The sequence below is a fragment of the Schistocerca piceifrons genome, chromosome 6 (assembly GCF_021461385.2).
Source record: "Schistocerca piceifrons isolate TAMUIC-IGC-003096 chromosome 6, iqSchPice1.1, whole genome shotgun sequence".
Classification (NCBI taxonomy): domain Eukaryota; kingdom Metazoa; phylum Arthropoda; class Insecta; order Orthoptera; family Acrididae; genus Schistocerca; species Schistocerca piceifrons.
In genome coordinates, this window is record NC_060143.1 from 350,857,182 (window position 1) to 350,878,909 (window position 21,728).

Sequence of the window (21,728 nt, forward strand, 5' to 3'; positions counted from 1 at the left end):
TCCTGATGGCGGCAGCCTGCTGAATGTTCCCCGTCCAGAGATACAAATGTGGGAGTATTCTATCTCCGGAAAATTTTTACTAACGAGATCCCATCATCATTTAACAATACAATTAAGCTGTATGTCCTCAGGAAAAGCAACGGCTGGAGTTTCCCCTTTCTTTCAACTGTTCGCATTACGACCACAGCAAGGCCATGTTGGCTGATCTTAAAAGACAGGTCAGTCAATTATCCAGATTCTTTCCCCTCCATCTACCGTAAAAGCTGCTGTCCTTCATCAGGATCCACATGACTGTCTGGCCTCTCCGCAGATAACCCTCCCATGTGGCTGCATGAACAATATGCTATATGTATAACCTGAGGCGTGCAGTCCACCTCACATGGACAATGTCTGTGGTTCAGGGGCAGAAATGAATACACAAATCGAGGTTGAGTGGCCTCATATACTTTCTGAGCCTTTTCGGTTATACTTGTAAATGATGTTTTTACAGACAAATATTGTATCTGATTTCTAGGAAGTGAATAAGAAGTATGTTTCTAAAAAAGAAGTATCTGGAAAAATAAATATACAAGTTTTGAAAATACTTCACTTACAGGAATATAATTGTTATTCACCTGTCCTTGAAATAAGATACGTTATACGTCTTTGAAAACGTTGGAAACCCTAGTCATGATTCTTGTATAATAAAAAGGCTGAAAAAGTATGTAAATGAAATCACTCAAACCCAGCGACTGAAAACATTCTTGTAGCTGACATGGCTGCAGAGAATTCTCGGTTGTCGCATGACTACTATGAAGAGCATGAAGTGAGGCGTTATTAATAGAGTGTGCGTAAGCTCGGCAGTGGACTCCATAAACGGTGCCAGAGCCATGGCCCGCAAAACAGCAGACTGCTACATTTTTGGTGAATAATGGTCAGCGTGTCAGTATAGAAGTTTTGTATATCACAACAGTCTCAACAGAACCCGAATCCGTGATTTTTTTTACGAAAAATGTAATTTCCACAATCGTGTGCCGTATCATCGAGGTAGCAATCAGAGACGTCGTTATGGTTACCGGGATCATACTTAAGCTATCATTCGAAGGGAGTGCGATTTATTTTAATTATTATTTTTTGGCTCATTCGTAACTGGATCGAAACAATACAATGATTTATAGTAAAGAATATAAAAAAAATCATACAGACTCCCGGTTCTTGAGCATGGTATTTTTGTTAAAGGTCCGTTCATGTACTTTTAACCGTGTTTCTTTTCTCTATGTTTTGATTTAAATCGGACTTCGTAATAAGACGGCAGCCGAAGTCGACGGTGGATCGAGGTGGACGGCTTTTTGCTTAGAAGTACGGAACCTTTTGCCATGTCAAGTAACCCAACAATCTTACAATGACTAAAGATATATAATAAAACATACATAGGTTGGTGATAACTGTATATTCTGAAATAAAACACAAAATACGACACCTACATTGAGACTTGCATTATGCAATTACGAGTGCCAATTGGTTGCAATTCGTGAATGTATTAATAAAGTAATGTTGTATTAATGGTGGGGTGCCAAAATACGTCAAGTCTGGAAAAGATCTAGAAAACAAAACGTGCCTCTTATTCCACCAATAATCTGACTACAAAAAATGTTCAAATGTTTCCAGCGGCTGCATACAATATTTATACAGCCGTGTACTATATCTACGGCTCAAATTATTTCTTTATTTAATTACTTATAATTACGTTTTCTGGTAAGAAAAGCTCAGCATGCAAATGGCCCTTTAAATTATAATGCGTAATTAAATCTGACCAGTGAAGACACTCTCGTCTGTATGTCGAGTCTAGAGATTAAGCGCTAGCCCACCGTGAGACGGTTACGCGTGCACGGTCTAAGGGTAGAGATATCGATGTTTTACCTGACGGATCGAATCTGTCCTTGTTCATCTTTGTCCCGATAGAACAGCATCGCTGGCGTGCGTATGCTCCACGCTAGAAACAGGACGAGATCCGGTGCCCTCCGAAGGTTTTGGCATGTATCTCTTTAAAGTCAGTACCGCCATTAGACTGTTGTTTATTTACAGTGTTACAGTTACACTTACGTATTCATGATTTCGGCTTCAAAGTGCCATTATCAACTGTTTTAAGAGTTATAAATTGCCTAAGATGGTATACTGTCGTATTAAAAAACGGTTCAAACGGCTCTGAGCACTGTGGTACTTAACTTCTAAGGTCATCAGTCCCCTAGAACTTAGAACTACTTAAACCTAACTAACCTAAGGACATAACACACATCCATTCCCGAGGCAGGATTCGAACCTGCGACCGTAGCGGTCACGCGGTTCCAGACTGTAGCGCCTAGAACCGCTCGGCCACCTCGGCCGGCGTCGTATTAAAATACACTATTAGACACATTGTCTGAGAGTCGATATTTCTGGCAGAGCCTACTGCTTTGTTTTATTACTGAGTACACCATCTTGACATTCAGTCAAGAAATATATTCAGTCAGAAATATATTATGACTGTGGCCCCGCATTATGAAAAAATTATTTTGGCGTGTAAGTCAGTGGAGTCTGAGCCATCATACTGGGCGGGTCACGGATGCGCGTGCGTGTGTTTTCAGGTATAAAAGTGAATATTTTGGAAAACGGATATAATTTCGTCACTGACGAAAGAAAATTTAATTCATCGCGATCGTAAAATACCGAACAGAAGTGGCAAACTCAAACACAAATGGGTTAAGCAAATTATTGTGGCCATAGTGCAAGTGTGGTTTAGGTCAAATAGGACATCGAGTGTTTATTGAAATGGTGTTCACATCGTTCAACGTTATCACCATTATTTTATCAAGTTAGTATAAACCAATGCGTAAAAGTTGCCGAAGTTGAGATAGCGCACGTCTCAGTAGACATACAACTAAGAACTTCGATATATTGGCAGGGCAGGCAAGTTTGTCACGTTTCTGGTTGGCTAGACCTGACCACCACAAGGCAGGATCGCCATATTGTACACCAGGTACACTGTTATACCTCGACATCTGCACCTGCCATCTGAGAACGTGTACCGGTCTCCGTCCAACATTATGCGCCACCCGCACCGTTAATAGTATTGCTTACGCACTATCTGACGCCTTTTGTTCACAGTGGGTATTCGGGCATACTTTGTTTACGTTTGTGATGACATCATAATAATCATGACGTGACAAGCCACGCCCTCTTTCTCCCTCCCCTCCCCCTCTCCTTCATTAACCTCACGCTTCCCTTTACTCCCTCTCGCTCTCCAGCTAGTCACAGCGTAGTACTAAAAAGTCGTTTAAAATTGTGCTACATTCGAAACTATTCAGGAAGTAAATTATGTAACCGACAGATGCCATGGTCAAATACGACGTGATTTTCGAAGGCATTTGCCTCTGAGTTGTGTCTACACACACGACCTTTCGCACCCCTCCCCCCCTTCCCAAACACACATCTGCACACAAAAATATTTGTGTCAAATACTGTAGCTTTATCAGTTAATTTTATTCTTTTGCACTTTACTTATTTTCGTGCTTAGCATTTATGTGAGATATTGTACTATCTTGGCGCCAAGATTCATCTCTCCCTCTTTCTCTCTCTCTCTCTCTCTCTCTCTCTTTTCATACTGTACTACTGTGTATGTCAAAATACTGTACCTACAGATTCATTGTCAGGATATTCCAAGTCTCCCCTTTTACGTCAAATATTGTACTGTCTAATTACCAGTAAATTTATAAAATTTATTATAAAAATGACTGTACTCCAAAGAATTCACTTAGTTGACTGTGCACATTTACATACGACAAGGAATATTCAGAGTTTAAATTGTACAGTTGTTTTTTACTGAAATAGATTCACTTCAGTGTAATAATTACGTTCATACTTATCATAAACTTCAAAATCTGTAAAGCGCTCGTTCTTGTGCGACGGTAACTTCCACTTCACTTCTGAAAAACACCTTTAGGTTCTAAGCAAATACACTGACTTTATAGCCAAGAGCTAAACATTCATGCGAATCAAACACAGACGCACAACAATGTTCTTTTAGAAAGTGAATATCATTATCACTTGTAATTCCACTGGGTGATACCTTAAGAACAGGAACTGACATTTATAAGTATAGAGTTTTTGTGGTAATTACTTATGAGAAAAATCCACGTTAGTTCGAATCGATATTTTCGAAATCAGCTGCCTCCACGTCGTTCACCCTTTCATGTGGTGCTGTTGCTGAGAAGCTTCTCCAATGCCTAAAGTCTTTCGATGCATATTAAATTTCTACCATCATCTAAATGCTTCAAGTTCTGAAACTTTAAAACCTAAAAATTCCTTCTCTCTTTAACTATAACAAGTAACTGATAATTAGTATTCGTGGTAGTTCATATTAGACCTACAATTTTTTTTCTAATTTGATGATCCACATACAGGCACAGCAGCAGCAAAAGTAGCAACAGCACCAGTAGAAACTGCACCAGTGACTTACTTCTATTGGTAGTTGTCTTCTATTTACTAGATACATAATTTCTTGCTGAAATGGCAAATATTGACTGGTTGTGAAAAGTTCTGACAACCAAAGTGCTTAATGATAATGTTCATACGTCTTAGAATCTCCAAGCAGGGAGTAAAGACTTACTGATTACAGTACATATGTGTCATATTATGCCAGTCCGAAGTAAATGCATGGTCGATATCATATATGTTCGATGGCTATTGTCGTGTAGTTACATATTTTGTGTTTTATATACTGAAGAGCCAAAGAAACTGGTACACCAGCCTCATATCGTGTAAGACCTCTGCCTACCCGCACAAGTACCGCAACACGACGTGGCGTGGACTCGACTAATGTCTGAAGTAGCGCTGGAGGGAACTGACACCATAAATCCTGCTGGACTGTCCATAAATCCGTAAGATTGCGAGGTGGTGGAAATATTTTCTGAAGAGCACGTTGCAAGGCATCCCAGATATGCTCAATAATGTTCAGTTTGGTGACCAGCGGAAGTTTTCAAACTCAGAAGTGTGTTCGTGGAGCCATTCTGTAGCAATTCTGGACGTGTGGGGTGTCGAATTATCCTGCTGGAATTTCCCAAGTCCGTCGGAATGCGCAAAGGACATGAATGGATGCAGGTGATCAGACAGAATGCTTATGTACTTGTCACCTGTCAGAGTCGTATCTAAACGTATCAGGGGTCCCATACCACTCCAACTGCACACACCCCACACAATTCCAGAGCTTCCACCACCTTGAACAGCCCTTGCTGACATGCTGGGGCCATGGCTCTGAGCACTATGGAACTTAACATCTGAGGTCATTAGTCCCATAGAACAGGACTACTTAAACCTAACTAACCTAAAGATATCACACACATCCATGCCCGAGGCAGGATTCGAACCTGCGACCGTAGCGATTGCGTGGTGCCAGACTGAAGCGCCTAGAACCGCTCTGCCACACCGGCCCTGGGGCCATGGATTCATGAGGTCGTCTCCATACCGGTACACGTCCATCCGCTCGATGCAATTTGAAACGAGACTCGTCCAACCAAGCAAAATGTTTCCAGTCATCAACAGTTCAGTCGGTGTTGACGAGCCCAGGCGAGGCGTAAAGCATTGTGTCGTGCAGTCATCAAGAGTACACGAGTGGGCCTTCGGCTCTGAAAGCCCATATCGCTGATGTTTCGTTGAATGGTTCGCACGCTGACACTTGTTGATGGCCCAGCATTGAACTCTGCAACAATTTGCGGAAGGTTTGCACTTCTGTCGCCTTGAACGATTCTCTTCAGCCGTCGTTGGAGCCGTTCTTGAAGGGACCTTTTCCGGCAACAGCGATATCACAATGTTTTAGTACGAGCTGTGCGGTTCCAGACCGAAGCGCCTAGAGCCGCTCGGCCCCAACGGCCGGCCAGTTTTAACAGTGCGTTAGGACAACACAATGTGCAAGTAGCAAGACGTCCTACTGAGGCTATTTAGAGGAAATCGCAAAACAAATTTTGCGCGTCAGTGATGTTCCGGTCCGTTACATTTTTTTCAAGACTAGTCGTATGACTTCGTATATATTACGTTTGAAAGGTAATATGATGAAAAGTCACGTGTGTCCGGATGATATTTTATTGAATTTTCGACGTTATTTCCCTATTTACTAATATTTATTACTATAAGAAATATTACGTGACTTTTATTTCCATACGCAAGGTAAAAACTTTAGCAAGAACTATTAAACGAACGAGAGACTACTTCTCGTGAAGATGCTATTAAAATACATTCAGTCGTACGTAGCGAGTTTTCGGCGTCGATATTTACGAAAATGTTGTATTACGCTACCATTTGCATCTAAATTATTGTCGGAATAAAAAGAAATTTTCGAACTGTCAACGAACTTTGTTTTTCCTGACTAAGTCTGAAGATTCCTTGCGCATGTAGGGAATCTGCATTCATTCGATGTAGTAGATGGCGTATTAATTTGTGTTTCCGTGTCTGTATGAAAACTATCATCCTGCAACTTGTAATGTCGAAAACACATCCGAAGATTAATCGTACATCACCCTCATATTCTGGCATATTGTAACTCACTGTGTTTTTTAATAAATTTATTTACACCTTTTGTTATCAGTGTTTGACTTGGACTTTCTAGACCTATCCCTCGTCCTTGGAACCTGTGTCTGTAGATAGAAGCACCCAGGTGCAAAGTAGTTCTCGGTACATTAGCCGGCTGCAGGTATAAGGGGTTTCGGAAATCGCGACAGGTACGGGTATACATTTTCAAGGAAAGATTATGGGTTTGGTCGTTTACTTGTCGATAGGTACAGATATAATATTTGTTGTGATAATAAAAATTAGCAAACTACCAAATAACGTTGGAAATTCAACAAAATGCAAATATACGTGTCTCTACATCATATTATCTTTCAAATGTAATATGTACGACATAATATGACTAGATTTGAAAAAAATATAAATTAAAAAAAGAAACATTAGCGAGACTCGACCCAGCGATGTACCGATTACGGAGCTAGAACGCTAACCACGTGACCGCCACCGTATCACATCAGATTGCTGATGTGTAAAACTTTACTTGCGATTTCCTCGAAATCACCTAAGCGATAGGCCTAACTACTTGCACATTATATTGTCCTAATGGACTACTAAAAGTGTAAAAACCTTTAAGAGGAGCCGCGATCCGAACGTCGTGGCCTCCCCATGTGAGTGGGACTATTTACTATTAAATGATAGCTGCGGAATTAGTCAAGAAGGGAGAATATGGTAATGTTATTGTAGTTTGCAAGTGATGATTCACTGGAATCATGTTTCTACGACGAAGAAAGAAAAGTTCACTGGGCTAAAAACCGAATACTGTTTAGGTTAAAGAACAGGCTATGAAGCTTGTGGTTTAAGCTGAAATAGAGAAAAGGAAGAAAGGAATGTACTGAACATAATTGTCAACTGGTAACATGTGTCTCGAGACTTTGCAGAACTGCCATGAGATGAGATCCCGTGGGCCAGACCTTCTGACGAAGGGAGCCATCTTGGTCTGCAGCTTATTTGCTTGGGACGGCTGAGTAGAACTGAGATGCCGCGCACGGTTAAGGTAAGAGCCTCGTAGAAGCGGGTCAGATGGGGCTCGCCGGGCGCAGTCACAACAGAAACTACCTTCTGACACAGCAAATACTGTCTCCGAGGTGTCGGGCAGTTACCAAATGGCCTGCCCTCTCAGGGAGGCCAGAACCGTAATATCGCCGCCGCAGCGGAGAGGCAGAGCCGCTGTGGTGTTGGTGACCTGACTGCTTCACGTCCGAGCCGTCGCTTTGTTGTACAGTACGTGGCGGGAGCCGATGCCTTGGCAAAACAGACACGAGCCAAGGTTGTATAAACAGTACTCATTTGTAGACAGGAGTATACAGTTGCTTGTTTCTCTTTAACTGCATTTCGCATAACATCATTCTGTATTTTTTAAATGCGAACATTTTTAGGTTAGGCTTTATCGTGACTGTTACTGACATTAAATGAAACAACAAGTTTACTGTTACCAGTCACGGTGACTGGTAACAGTAAACTTGTTGTTTCGTTTAATTCTGTATTTTGACACATTTTCGCCTTCAAAACTTCTTATTCTTCCCAACTGGCTTTGTCGCCACTTGTATTACCCATGCTTTTGTGTTTTCCCTTTCTATATCTGTATTATTTTCTGCGGAGCTTACATTACCTATCTACAGCACAGTACAGAAGAAAACAAAGTGCAGTATAAAGAAAACGTCACTTTTAAAAGGAAATTAGCGAAAGAAGCCCATAAAGAATTTTGAGAACCTAACATTGAAGATGATGATCTAATGGTAAAAGAGAAATGGCTTGTAAACTCCTGAAACAAAGGAACAAAAGTAAAAAAGGCACTGCACGCTTATGGATAGTATACAAACAAACTTGGATGAAACACTGTCAAGGTATACATGTATAAAACAAGGATGTAATTAAACTAATGAAAACAGACCAGGACAAAGAACAAGCTGATGAAATATGCCAAGGGGACAATATTACACTGGAGGACATACATGAAGCAGTAAAGCAGATGAAGAAGGAGGATTATTGTTGTAACTGAGGCTGTCACACTTACCGAATTGATATTGGAAATAGAGGGTGATACCAGGCTCTTGGAGAGCGGCAGAAGTAATATGATCCTATAAAAAAGCAACTAGAAATACCTATGAAAATTACAGAGGAATAAGTCTATTGATAGACTTATTCCTTATAAGTTATATACATGAATAATTAACATGAGACTGAAAAGTATAACTGACGCACTCTTACCGGAGGAACAAAATGGTTACAGAAGAAGGTAATCACGCATTGCTGATATTGGAGTAGTGGAGCATGCTAGCTAACAACCCAAACATGTTCGGGTTCACAGGTGGTTCCTCTTCGTCGTAATGTCTTGGCCCAAATTCGTCTAGGGGTTGAACCGCACGTGTCGTATTATACGTCCTAAATTAGACACTTGTGCCCCTTTGGTTAAATTGTCTGGCTGATGGGAAGTTTGCGAAATACAAAGTTAATATAACATATAACAACACTAATAATAATATCGGGAAGTACATTAACGACCCATAAATGATGTAGGCCACACAGTTGCGATTTGGTTAGAATAATGTTTATTCAGAAAGCATAGTAATAGCGAAAGTGGTAGTATTTAGAATTACTATTACACTCGGGCGCAGATCCATTTGACACAGTTCGATCATTCACAATCTCATCGCGAATTACAAGTTCGATACTCCACCTCCTTAACTAAGGGAAAAGTTACAGTTCCCACCAGGCGCGATACCACACAATTCGAATTTTTGTAAGTCGTTCCACTTCCTAGCTGGCTGATGACCAACTATCCGTTTTCGCCTCTCCATCTGAACTGTCCCCTTTGGTGTCTCGACCAGAACTGTTCCTCTCTGCCCGTCTCCGGCCGCGTTTTCCCACGCGCCGAACATCATGACTCAACTGACTAGGGCAGTTCCCTTTCCTGAAGCCGTCCATCTGTTTGGCTACAGCTTATTCGACATTATTTTACATTTTAACATATTTAAATAGTCAGAGCCTGACCACTTTCACGTTCTAAATAAAGTAACAACAATATAAATTACATAATAAACGTTAAACTGTTTTACATAAAACCAATACAATTTCCTTCTTATCTTGGAATGCCATGGCCAGTAGCCTTGCACCAATGTACTTTCTGATAAATGAACAAAGAAGAAAAGTAATTATTATGCACTAATCTTTACACCAAATATTCTACATAATGATTATACAAGTTGTCATGCTGTCATCATTCAATGTCTTTTGTGTGGAGGAAATGATGATCGGATGCTTAACTGTTAATAACGATAATTTAAATTTACTATATCTTTTCAACAAATAAAGTTACGGAAATGATATTTACAACGTTTGTCATTTTAATGATGAGCTTCTATATGAAATGTCGATCGTTAAGATCGACCAAAGCGTTCAGATTTTAGCAATCAGATCTTTGTTACAAAACTTGATAATTTCACTTTAACAGCAAATCATAAACTATTATAGACATAATCAATATTCAAGTTTTATTGGGAACACCATGAAAATTTATGGAGGATGGCAGATTAAAATTACTGTGGCTTGATTCCATGCATTACTACAGAATTAAATAGTTTTCATAAATGTTTCGCTTTATGGCCGATCTTAGATACGCCATATTTAACATTGCTACGTCTCCTCGGCCACAAAAGGATTCTACTGGGTTTTCCTGCGATGTAGGCTCTCGTCTGTCTCACTCGCACACTGCAGCGCTTAGGCCTCAGTAGACAATAGACGGCTGTGAATTTCCCCATCCCGTGGTGAATCTGCGCCGTTTGTGGCACTCAGTCCTCAACGACAGAGCTCGTTTCAAAATTCCTGTAGGCTGACTCTTTCGGCCATATATTTAAATGAGAGCGCAATGCTCGTTAACTCACACACCTCCACTTCATAACATGTTGGCGTGCCATATATATTATGAGGTAGCACCCAAATTTACAAGCCACAAATTTATCATACAATAATATAAAAATCCTAAGCGCCAGATCAATAGTGAAATTATTTGTAGTGGTGTTGATGCAGCATCCTTTTAATTTAAAGAAAAATATCTAACATAAATGATGAATTTGGGCATATTAATTAAATGCCAAATAAAACTATACATTTATCAAAATCGACTGTCTTTTGAAATGTCGCAGAAATATCAGCGCCAGTGCACTCACTTTCACAGAACCTTTTCGTCACAATGAAGTCTCCAGCGGCGTACCACAGATTCGGTGCCGAGTACCCTGGCAAAATTCTGTATGGCTCTGTATTTCATCGCCATCGTTTTGCGGGAACAAATCTGTTGATATTCGAATCGGGTGCAGATGCCGGAAAATAAACACTTTCCAAAACCACCCAGGATCTGCAATGAACTCCTCCCCCCTGTGGAATCGATACAAACAGATCTAAACTACACAGTAAGAAATTGATTTATAACGTTTGCAAGATGCTCGTAAATTCTTCAATGATTCTGACACGTCATTCAAGTCCCACTAGAGACATGCATCTCGTGACAGATTCTAAAGCGACTTCAGCGGCAAATTAATATTTTCTTTTAATTTAAATAACTCCTATTAGACTCAAAACTAACAACAAGTATGAACAACTCTCACCCCTCATTTAATTCCGTGCAGTGAAGCTGCATACACAAAAAGTTACCCCATACAACAATAAATTATTTCCCCAAATATTCTCTGATAAGTAGATAAATATATATCTGTCGTCCTAAATAAGCATTATTAATTTTCATTTTTCCAAATTTCTCCGACCTCTATGCACCCAAATTGGCGTGACCATAACTTATAATTTGGAAATTACAACAAACATAAAACCATCCAAAAACTTAAACCTAACACATACATACACGTAAATAAATCCCTTATATACCCTGAAAAATATAATTTACATGCATACTGTGCACTGATTTTCGACTTGGTACCATTCACCAAATAATTGAGTTCTCCAACCTCCTCGCACCCAAATGTGCGTCTAACTATCTCTTTATAATTGCACAGGTCTCGTGCCCAAAACAATATCCTCATGTGACGAAACAACAAAGAAGCTACAATAAACCCTGAAATAAAACATTGCAAATTACCCCTCCAAATAATCTTATAATAGAAACACAGATGCAGTTATTTCTTAAACAATTTCATTTTTTCCCCGTCTAGACCTCACGCTCTCTTAAACTTCTCTCGAGCCCACAAATTATGCAATAACGATCGTAATGTTCTACCAGGCCATCGCCAATCAGTTACAGTAAAATCACATTCCTCCATAAGACACCATTCTGTCCAAATATAACTTTCTATATTGGAATCAAACTCACTGTTTTCTCCCTTAAAATTATCGACATTAGTAGCTGCAACATCATTATCATGAAATCAAGCATTACTTTTTACTTCCATGTCATTACAAACACCTTCACAAACAGCGCTTTCAACAGCCGCTGATACATCATACAACTCGCTACATAAAAACTCATTTACCTCCGTCGACAAATCACCAGTATAAGAACCGTTCATAGTTTCACCAGCTTCTGCCATTATATCACATAAATTATAGCGTCAGCATCGTGCAATTTAAGAATCAACAGTACCATTAAATTCCTCTGTGTTTTGATTTAAACCTGAGCATAATACCTTTTTCTCTCCTACATGCTCCTACATGCTCCTGCACCACATTAATTTCAGATCACACATCAAATTCAGATCCACATTCATTCTCAAACATTCAAGGCCCACAGATCCATCCAGAATTCGGGTTCACCTCCATTAGTAGAAAGATATGCACAGATTTCTTCCTCTGAAGTATCAATACCAGCAGCTTCAACTTTCGTTAACTTCAGCACATAAAACATCATTACTACCTTCCTTCAAAGTTAATTCACCAACATCCGCCGATACACCCACAAATTTATCAACAGCTAACGAGACTGGTGCTACGCCGCACTTAGTAACCTTCTTAACAACTTTTGCCGTCAAAATATCACCTGAAACATCATCACCTTCATCACTATAATCGTTACTGCTCTTTAGTACTTCTTCAGAATTTTCTATACCATATAACTCCACCAAATTCAGTTCCACCTCAGGTTCCTTTTGGCACATAGAATCATTCATTGTATTAACATCACACACTCTTTTGTCTCACATTCATAAAACAAATCATTTAGCCCTAAATCGTCATCATCGCCTTTATGGTTATCTTTCATTATCTTTGGATTATGCCTCTTACGCACGATCTGATTTGAAAATTTACCTGTTTGATTCTCATCTATTATTTATTTGATTTCAATATCCTGACGCCTTTCTGCCGATTTATTAACACTTATCACATTTCCGTTTACTCGCGTCCTATTCATAGCCGGTTTATTTTGCCATCTCCGGACCTGAGATGCGGCAAAACTTAGTTTCCTGATCTCCCATTACGCTGGTTCATTTCGCCAGGTCTGGTCCCTCAAATCTACGCTCTTGGTGTTGGTCCCTGTCACGAAAGTATCCGTTCCCATTACGCCTTTAAAATTTATCATTGGATGTGTTCCTATTACCGTTCCCTTTATCAAAACTGTTGTTTGCATTCCGTTGATACCTTTTCGGATGTCTTTCATAGTAGTTACTCGGACTGTAGTTATGATTTCTACTCTGAAAACTATTTGTCTGCTTATTTTGCGGTTTAAATTTCAACGCCCGTTCTAATTTTTCTACAAAGTACAAAAATTGGTCTATTGAGTTGTAGGACTGTGCACTAGATCCAACTGCAAATTTTCCGGTAACCGCCTTTTCAGCGTCGTAATTTCAGTAAGCACTCCCAATGGACGTTTTACATGCATTAATCTTGCAAGTTCACGTTTACAAAATTCTCGCATCGACCCGTTCCCGTATTAAAATGTTGGCCCGTTCAGAAACTCATTTTGCTTCACTCCAGAGCTTGTTCAGGAAACTGCTTTCAAATATTTCGTAGTTGGTGAACGTATCACTGTGCATATTTGCCTACGATTGCAGCTCACCCTCCAAATGTCTTTTCACGGATTTTATCTTCGCTTCGTCGGACATTGCTCTTATAAAACCAACTCTGCATGCTGCTAGAAAATTTACTGGGTAATATTTCCCGTCGTCTGCAAAACATTTGTCCGATCTCGAGTTCATCCACGGAACACTGATCACTGTAGAGGCTTGATGTGCAGCTGAAGAATTCAGTTCACTTCTTATATCATTGATTTGCTTTTTAACTTCACTATTTTCAATTTTAATGCCAGAGGCTACTTGTTCCTTTATTTTATCTGCTTCTTTCTCCCCTTTACCTATTGGAACGGATAAGTTGCTAATAGCCTCTGTCGTCTCAGCCATTAGAGCATCTTGCCAACTCGTACAGTTTCTTACGTTGCCTCCCAGGTCTGCCTGCAACTTCTCCAACTTATCACTTAAATTTTTATCATCTTGATCTACCTTAGAATCAAGTACCCCAACTTCATCAGAAATTTTGCCCATTATTTCCCGAATGGTTTTTAATTTTCCGTCTATCAATTCCTTGATTCCACTAGCAATTTTACCTACTTCGTCTTTCACAAGCGAAGCTATTTCGGATTGAACCGGATCAATTTTTAAATTTATGTCAACCATATCGGCTTTAACAGAATCAGTCCTGGATCCCAATCCTCTTATCATTTTGATTGATTGCGACATCATGTCTCCCCCAAATTCATCTCCCTTGGCTGGTTTCGGACTATTTGCCCTACTAAATTCACCGTCGATCACGCTCTTCCGCTCTGACTTCGAGCTAAGCGGCTCGCTAGTATTTTCGGACCCACACAAACTGGCCGACTGCTTAATGTTAGCGACTTCTATTATTGGCGATTGAACTGCAGAACCATACATATTCTCGCTATCGGCGCAGGTACTTAGCTTTGTCGTGCTGGATCCTTCTGCTATGGTACTGCTGCCGATGTTGCAGCTGAAGATCTCGTAGCCTCTTCTGTGGTACTGCAAACGCCGCATCGCGGTGAATCGCCGTTGAAGATGCCGCTGCTGGCTGGAACCACGTGCTTTCGATGTCACCTCTTCTTCCGCGTTACTTTTTTATGACTCCTAACCACTGCTAAAACTCGATGCACACAACTGTTGTAAAATTCATAGCCAGAGCAGCCACGCAAACTGCCTAAACTGCCACAGACTTGGGACCTAGGTCACAGAATGTCGTAAACAGTGAGAATTACAATTGTAATTTCACAAACTAATATTCAGTCCTGAACCGGTCTCACAAGTTACTTTTGCGAGAGGTCCTGCCTATCGAAGTTAAGATAATACTTTTGGAAACACTTTGCAGAATTCAAATCCAATTATAAACTTTCCAGAGTTCATATTCCGCAACTAACGCTTTCCAAAATCCAATCCTGTTCCAACACTTTGGAAGATTCTTATCCCTCAACTAACACTTTCCAAGTTCCTATCCCGGACGAGCCCCCAACTGCGCTCACATGCGGTTCCTCTTCGTCGAAATGTCTTGTCTCAAATTCGTCTAGGGATTGAACCGCACGTCGTATTACACTTCCTAAATTAGACACTTGTGCCCCTTTGGTTAAATTGTCTGGCTGATGGCAAGTTTGTGAAATTAAAAAGTTAACATAAAATGCAATAACAGTAATAATAATGTCGGGAACTAAATTAACGACCCATAAATGATGTAGGCCACACAGTTGCGATTTGGTTAGAATAATGTTTATTCAGAAAGCATACTAATAGCGAAAGTGGTCGTATTTAGAATTACTATTACACTCGGATGCATATCCTTTTGACACAGTTCGATCATTCACAATCTCATTGCGAATTACAAGTTCAATAGTCCACCTCGATAACTATGCGAAAAGTTAGAGTTCACACCAGGCGCGCGGCTGCTCATCACTCAGATACTAAGTTCCGCGATACCAGGAAAAGCCAAATTTTCTAAGTCGTTTCACTTCCTAGCTGGCTGATGACCGACTGTCCGCTATCGCGTCCTACCCGTACTGGTATCTCCAGCCGAACTGTCCGCTTTCGCGTCTCCATACGAACTGTCCCCTTTGGTGTTTCGACCAGAACTGTCTCTCTCTGCCCGTCTCGGACAGCGTTTTCCCGCGCGCCGAACATCATGACTCAACTGACTAGGGAAGCTCCCTTTCCTGAAGCCGTCCATCTGATTGACAACAGCTTATTCTACATTATTTTACATTTTAACATATTTAAATAATCAAAGCTTGACCACTTTCACGTTCTAAATAAACTAACAATAATATCCATTACATAATAAACATTAAATTCCTTTACATAAAACCAATACAATTTCCTTCTTAGCTTTGAATGCCACGGCCAGTAGCCTTGCACCAATGTGCTTTCTGATAAGTAAACAAAGAACAAAAGCAGCCATTATGCACTATCTTTACAACAAATATTCTATTACCTAATGATTCAATGAACGATCTGCTTGCTCTGGTCAATCAACTGATGTCTTATCTTTTCACCGTGTTTAAATATGTCTGTGTAAAGTCACCATTCAAAGTAAATTTGTGACCGATCTGAATGCACAGGTACTGCGTGTTAATCCTGTGGTCAGGCTACATTATTATTCTGAGCCATTATTCTTTTAATATTACCTTTATTTATTAATTCATTCATTTGTTTTTGTTGTGTATAGAATTTTCACTGGTTGTGTGCCAAATCAGCCTTGTGAAAGATAGGTGATTCTATAAGGCCTTAAGGCAACAGTGCATGACCGATCCACTAATTTACGGATGAGGAATATACAAATTTAAGGTCGTGTACCCTCCTTTTGGTAACATCCCAACTGGTTATTAATTTGACACGACTTTATTACTCAGCATACCCCCATTGAAGTAGCAAGTCAACCCTGCAAACTTACCAAGAGCACTCTTCTGCAAACTCGTGGACATAATATCGTCATTAGGCTATGTGTTTCTAACATGATTTATAAATGCTGTAACGTTACTATTAATCGAGATAAAAGCTTAATGTTTTTTTTTTTTCAAATTTCCTACAATTGAAATTATGTTTTGTCATGTGAGCAACTTTGAGGGTGACATAATCAGTGTTATGTTTGTTTCACAGGTATGACTGTAAACTGAGGAGCTTTTAAAACTGAGATTCTTGTCGGTGTTGTAGCACGTGGCATATTATGCCAAGCATTACTTTAAGCCACTCTCACTTGATATACAGTTTAACTCTACTGGAGAGTATAACTGATGAACTGTTACATGTTTTAGCAAAAGCTGTTTTGGATTCGTATTTTCGCGACTGTGAAAGTTTGAAACATTTCACGTGAAATGATTTAACTCACACTGGGCATTTGGACTTCTTTAATTAAATGAAGAGCACATTATAAACAATTGTTACAACTCGTAGTTATCGCGGAGAGATGGCCGCAGTGGCGGCTGTGCGATGTTCGCCCAAGCCGATTATTGCGGTTTATACAACAACACTGAGACATTTTCCACTTGTTAATCTCGGTTGGTAGGATATGTTCTGAGGCATCGAGGGATTACCAATTTGGTATTGGAGGGCAGCGTGGAGGGTAAAAATCGAAGAGGGAGACCAAGAGATGAATACACCAAACAGATACAGAAGGATGTAGGTTGCAGTAGGTACTGGGAGATGAAGAAGCTTGCACAGGATAGAGTAGCATGGAGAGCTGCATCAAACCAGTCTCAGGACTGAAGACCACAACAACAACAATCTGTTAATAACATAACAGAGAGATTAATGTTAATAAACAGTAAAACGAAAGTCATTACTGGTATAAAATAGATAATTATTCGCACCAATATTTTTACAATGACACATTCATCTTAACAGACCAAGACCGGGACGAGGATAGGTCAAGAAGGAAATGAAAGGGGAAGGATGTCAGACAAAAGACGAATATTAATTTTACGAAGATGGTCCTGTCAATAACTCTATTCCTCCGAAGTTTTGATGATTTTATGTTTTAAACCCGTAAGTTCTTTTCTTATTATAGATAACATATTCTGTAGTCAGAATATATTTCATTTAAACAGGGAAGTAAACAAACACACAAAATACCTTCACATTTTTGTCTGGGACGATTCGTGGACAGTTAGAATAAAAAGAGTTCCAATTCCGAGCCAAATTTGAGGGCTGTTACACTTGGCTTTGAGGGAAAGAGAGAAACTGGTAATGCTGTCTGAAATATTCCCAATTTTTGTATCTTCTGCCCCACAACCAGCTCGCTGGGGTTTCGCTAAAAAATATTAAGCTCTCCGTTGGGCCCAATCTCAAACAAATCGCCCGACTCTTAGGGGTAGGGGAGGGAATAGGAAAAAGAGAAAAAAATAACGCTTTTCCGAAATAGATAATTTTTGCATGGAGCTAATTTGCAGGTGTGTGTGTGTGTGTGTGTTCTTGCGCGTAAAATAGCCTCTGTACCGCTGCCGAATCACATTTCGATGATCTCTGTCGTCGTCTTTGTCAAGAGCAGCTCACTACCGCGGATACCTCTACTTAGAATCTACGATTAGGTTGTGCTTGGATTACAAATGTCATCAGGAAGTCATGAAGACGATAAGGAATCTGTCAGGTGACTACTAAATCTGCAAAGAAGGAAAGGAAGGAAGACTGGGTTTACGTCCCGTCGATATCGAAGTCGTTGGAGACAGAGCACAAGCTCGGATGGTGTCAAGGATGAGGAAGGAGATCAGTTGTGCCCTTTCAGAGGAACCATCCCGACATTTGCCTGGAGCAATTTAGAAAACTCATAGAAAATCTAAATCGGGATGGCCGGACGCCATTTTGAAAAGTCGTCCTCTTGAATGCGAATCCAGTGTGCTAACCACTACGCTACGTCGTTCGGTCTACATCTGCGATGGAAATCTCTCGCTCACTTCTTTCGATTTACTGTTTAATCTGAATGCTACATAACTTCAATGTATTCTTCCACCGACCTGAGTGTGACGTACGGATTACAGGCATGCATTTGCATGCACTGGTGACTTCATTGTAAGAGAGTCTACAGACGTGTAGTTCGTACAGGAGGTTCTCGCAAGAATAACGAGCGGGGACGAGTAGACCTCTTGAATGTGTGGGACGTGACACTGGAAACGAAGCGCTTGTTACGACTGCTGGCAGGTGCTTGGCATTTGTTTTGCAGGCAACGGCTCCAGCTGAGGAGGACGAGGAAATATCAATAGCACCACGGCGGAGCTCTCAGGCGGAATGAAAAGGACACAGCGAGAGAGAGCAGGGGAGCTAGACGGGAAGGGAGAGACGGAGAGAGGGAGGGAGAGAGAGTGAGAGAGAGAGCAGAAGCGAGGGATTCTAGGGGATGGCAGCGCTGCGACATGACGCAGCTGCCTCGACAGATACTTGGCAGCACAGCAAAACGAGGATGCTTTACATAATACCGCTTCAGCTGGAAAATCTGGGTGCAGAGCCGGCGAGCCAGAAGCTTTTAACCGTTTCAGAGAGAGCCACAGTTAGGGATGTCGAAGGAATATCGTTGGTTCCACAAACCGTGGAAAGAATACAAAACTAACTGTTAAGTAAAATATAAAAAATAAAAAATAAAAAATAATAAATAAATAATGCAAAATAATATGTCAAGTCTGACGAAGCTTTGCCCGAATGTGGATTATGTGTCAGAGCATAAATAAGAGTTGCAGACATGGTGTCAGATAAAGAATGTGTATATTACTAAGCTTAGCGGACAAACATTAGCAAATCCTTTGAGGAATCATTACAAGCTTTATTCAAGACCGTGTAATTCCGCCCCTGGATTTGCTGACCACCTGGGTTCGGTTAGGAAGTGAGTTGACGAGGTTGTGCAGGTATGTCGCATACAGGTTAAGCCACTCGCTGAGGATTTGCTAGCGCAATTCCACCAAACTATGGGGATGCTGGCTTCGGCGTTTTGCCGGCTGTTGAAAAAAAAAAAAAAAAAAAAAAAGAAGCTTCAAATGGCTCTGAGCACTATGGGACTTAACATCTTAGGTGATCAGCCCCCTAGAACTTAGAACTACTTAAACCTAACTAACCTAAGGACTTAACATATTAGGTGATCAGCCCCCTAGAACTTAGAACTACTTAAACCTAACTAACCTAAGGACATCACACACATCCATGCCCGAGGCAGGATTCGAACCTGCGACCCTAGCAGCCCCGCGGTTCCGGACTGCAGCTCTTAGAACCGCACGGCCACCGCGGCCGGCCCGGCTGTTACAACATGTCCCACAGATCTTCTGTGGGTTTTAGATCAGGTGATTTTGCAGGCCAGTCGAGATATAGTAGGGCAGGGAAGTGTTCAGAAACAAAATGGCTCTGAGCACTGTGGGACTTAAATTCTGAGGTCATCAGTCCCCTGGAATTTAGAACTACTTATACCTAACTAACCTAAGGACATCACACACATCCATGCCTGAGGCAGGATTCGAACCTGCGACTGTAGCGGTCGCACGGTTCCAGGCTGTAGCGCCTAGAACCGCTCGGTCACCCTGGCCGGCGAGGTGTCACATATTCTTCCGGCCTGATGAACTCCGCCGTGCAACGGCCTCTTGTATAGTGATCGACTCGAACTGCTCGTTGCCGGCCGAAGTGGCCGTGCGGTTAAAGGTGCTGCAGTCTGGAACCGCAAGACCGCTACGGTCGCAGGTTCGAATCCTGCCTCGGGCATGGATGTTTGTGATGTCTTTAGGTTAGTTAGGTTTAACTAGTTCTACGTTCTAGGGGACTAATGACCTCAGCGGTTGAGTCCCATAGTGCTCAGAGCCATTTGAACCATTTGAACTGCTCGTTGCATGCAGTTCCCGTTGCTATGTTCTCTCGCTAGCAGACAGGGATGGGCCTTCATTCACCGCCTACAGCAGTTACTGGCGGTCCCTCTCAGTCAGGATCTTTTCTCTAGCATTCTGACGTCATGGTTTGCGTTCACGTGTGTTACACCAATCCTGTAGACACGCTGAAGAGTCCGACGCGAAGCACCTACAAATCCAGCACCTTTACATACACCACACACCGTATGGTCATGGGCACGGCCAAACATGACTGCCCCTCTTAGCCTCCCCGTCTTGTCCACACGTTTACTGATGTTTACGTACAATGTGCACTTGAAACATAAATATATCACTGACTGCTACTGCCTTATACTCACGTTGAGGCAGTGCGCGCACGGTTAGCATGTGACTCGAATGCTGCGCCATCTGTAAAGGATTAACGATTCATCTACGCGTGGCATTGGAGTAACTAATTTTTTGTCTAGTCAGGTGACCATATCTTCTTAGCACAAGAATGCTTTTCTGCTGCTAAATATAATGCAATTAGTTTGTCTGCCATAATCGTTTGCTTCTCTTATTTTGAAGACTTCTACTAGCAGATGTGGCAGTTGAGCGGGACATCTGCAAACGGCACCCTGACCTTGAAAGGAGCAGTAGGGGTGCAAATGGCAAGAGCAAACAGAGACTAGAATATTCAAAACAGGCTCTAGAGGAAATTGGGAGTAGTGTGTGTGTGAAGATGAAAAGGAATATACTAACAGATTTTCTGACTCAACTCCAGTAATCAAAAGGCTATATAAAAGACGAGGAAACGGGTTCAGATATTGAATATAGGACCGTGGATGATATTTTGGGGTAGAATCAAGTCTTATGGCCTGATGTTAATGCGTAGTCAGGTTCGGAAAATTCGCGAACAGCAACGCTTAGTGGAACAATCAAAAATGACAGAAAATAATCGATTAAGGCAAAGAGAATTCATGGAAGATTTTGATAGGATCCAGTTGGACAAGCAACAGGTAGATCAGCGTGAACAACAGGAGACAGAACACGTAGAAAAACGCAATGAGACCGAAAATGCAACACATGATGTTCAATATTCTCCAAAGAATGGACATGAGAATGACGTTGCTAATGAATCAGATGATGAGTCTGTAGATAGTGATTTACAGCATATTGAAACAAACGTTGTTGTTGTTGTGGTCTTCATTCCTGAGACTGGTTTGATGCAGCTCTCCATGCTACTCTATCCTGTGCAAGCTTCTTCCTCTCCCAGTACCTCCTGCAGACTACATCCTTCTGAATCTGCTTAGTGTGTTCATCTCTTGGTCTCCCTCTACGATTTTTACCCTCCACGCAGCCCTCCAATATTAAATTGGTGAGCCCATGATGC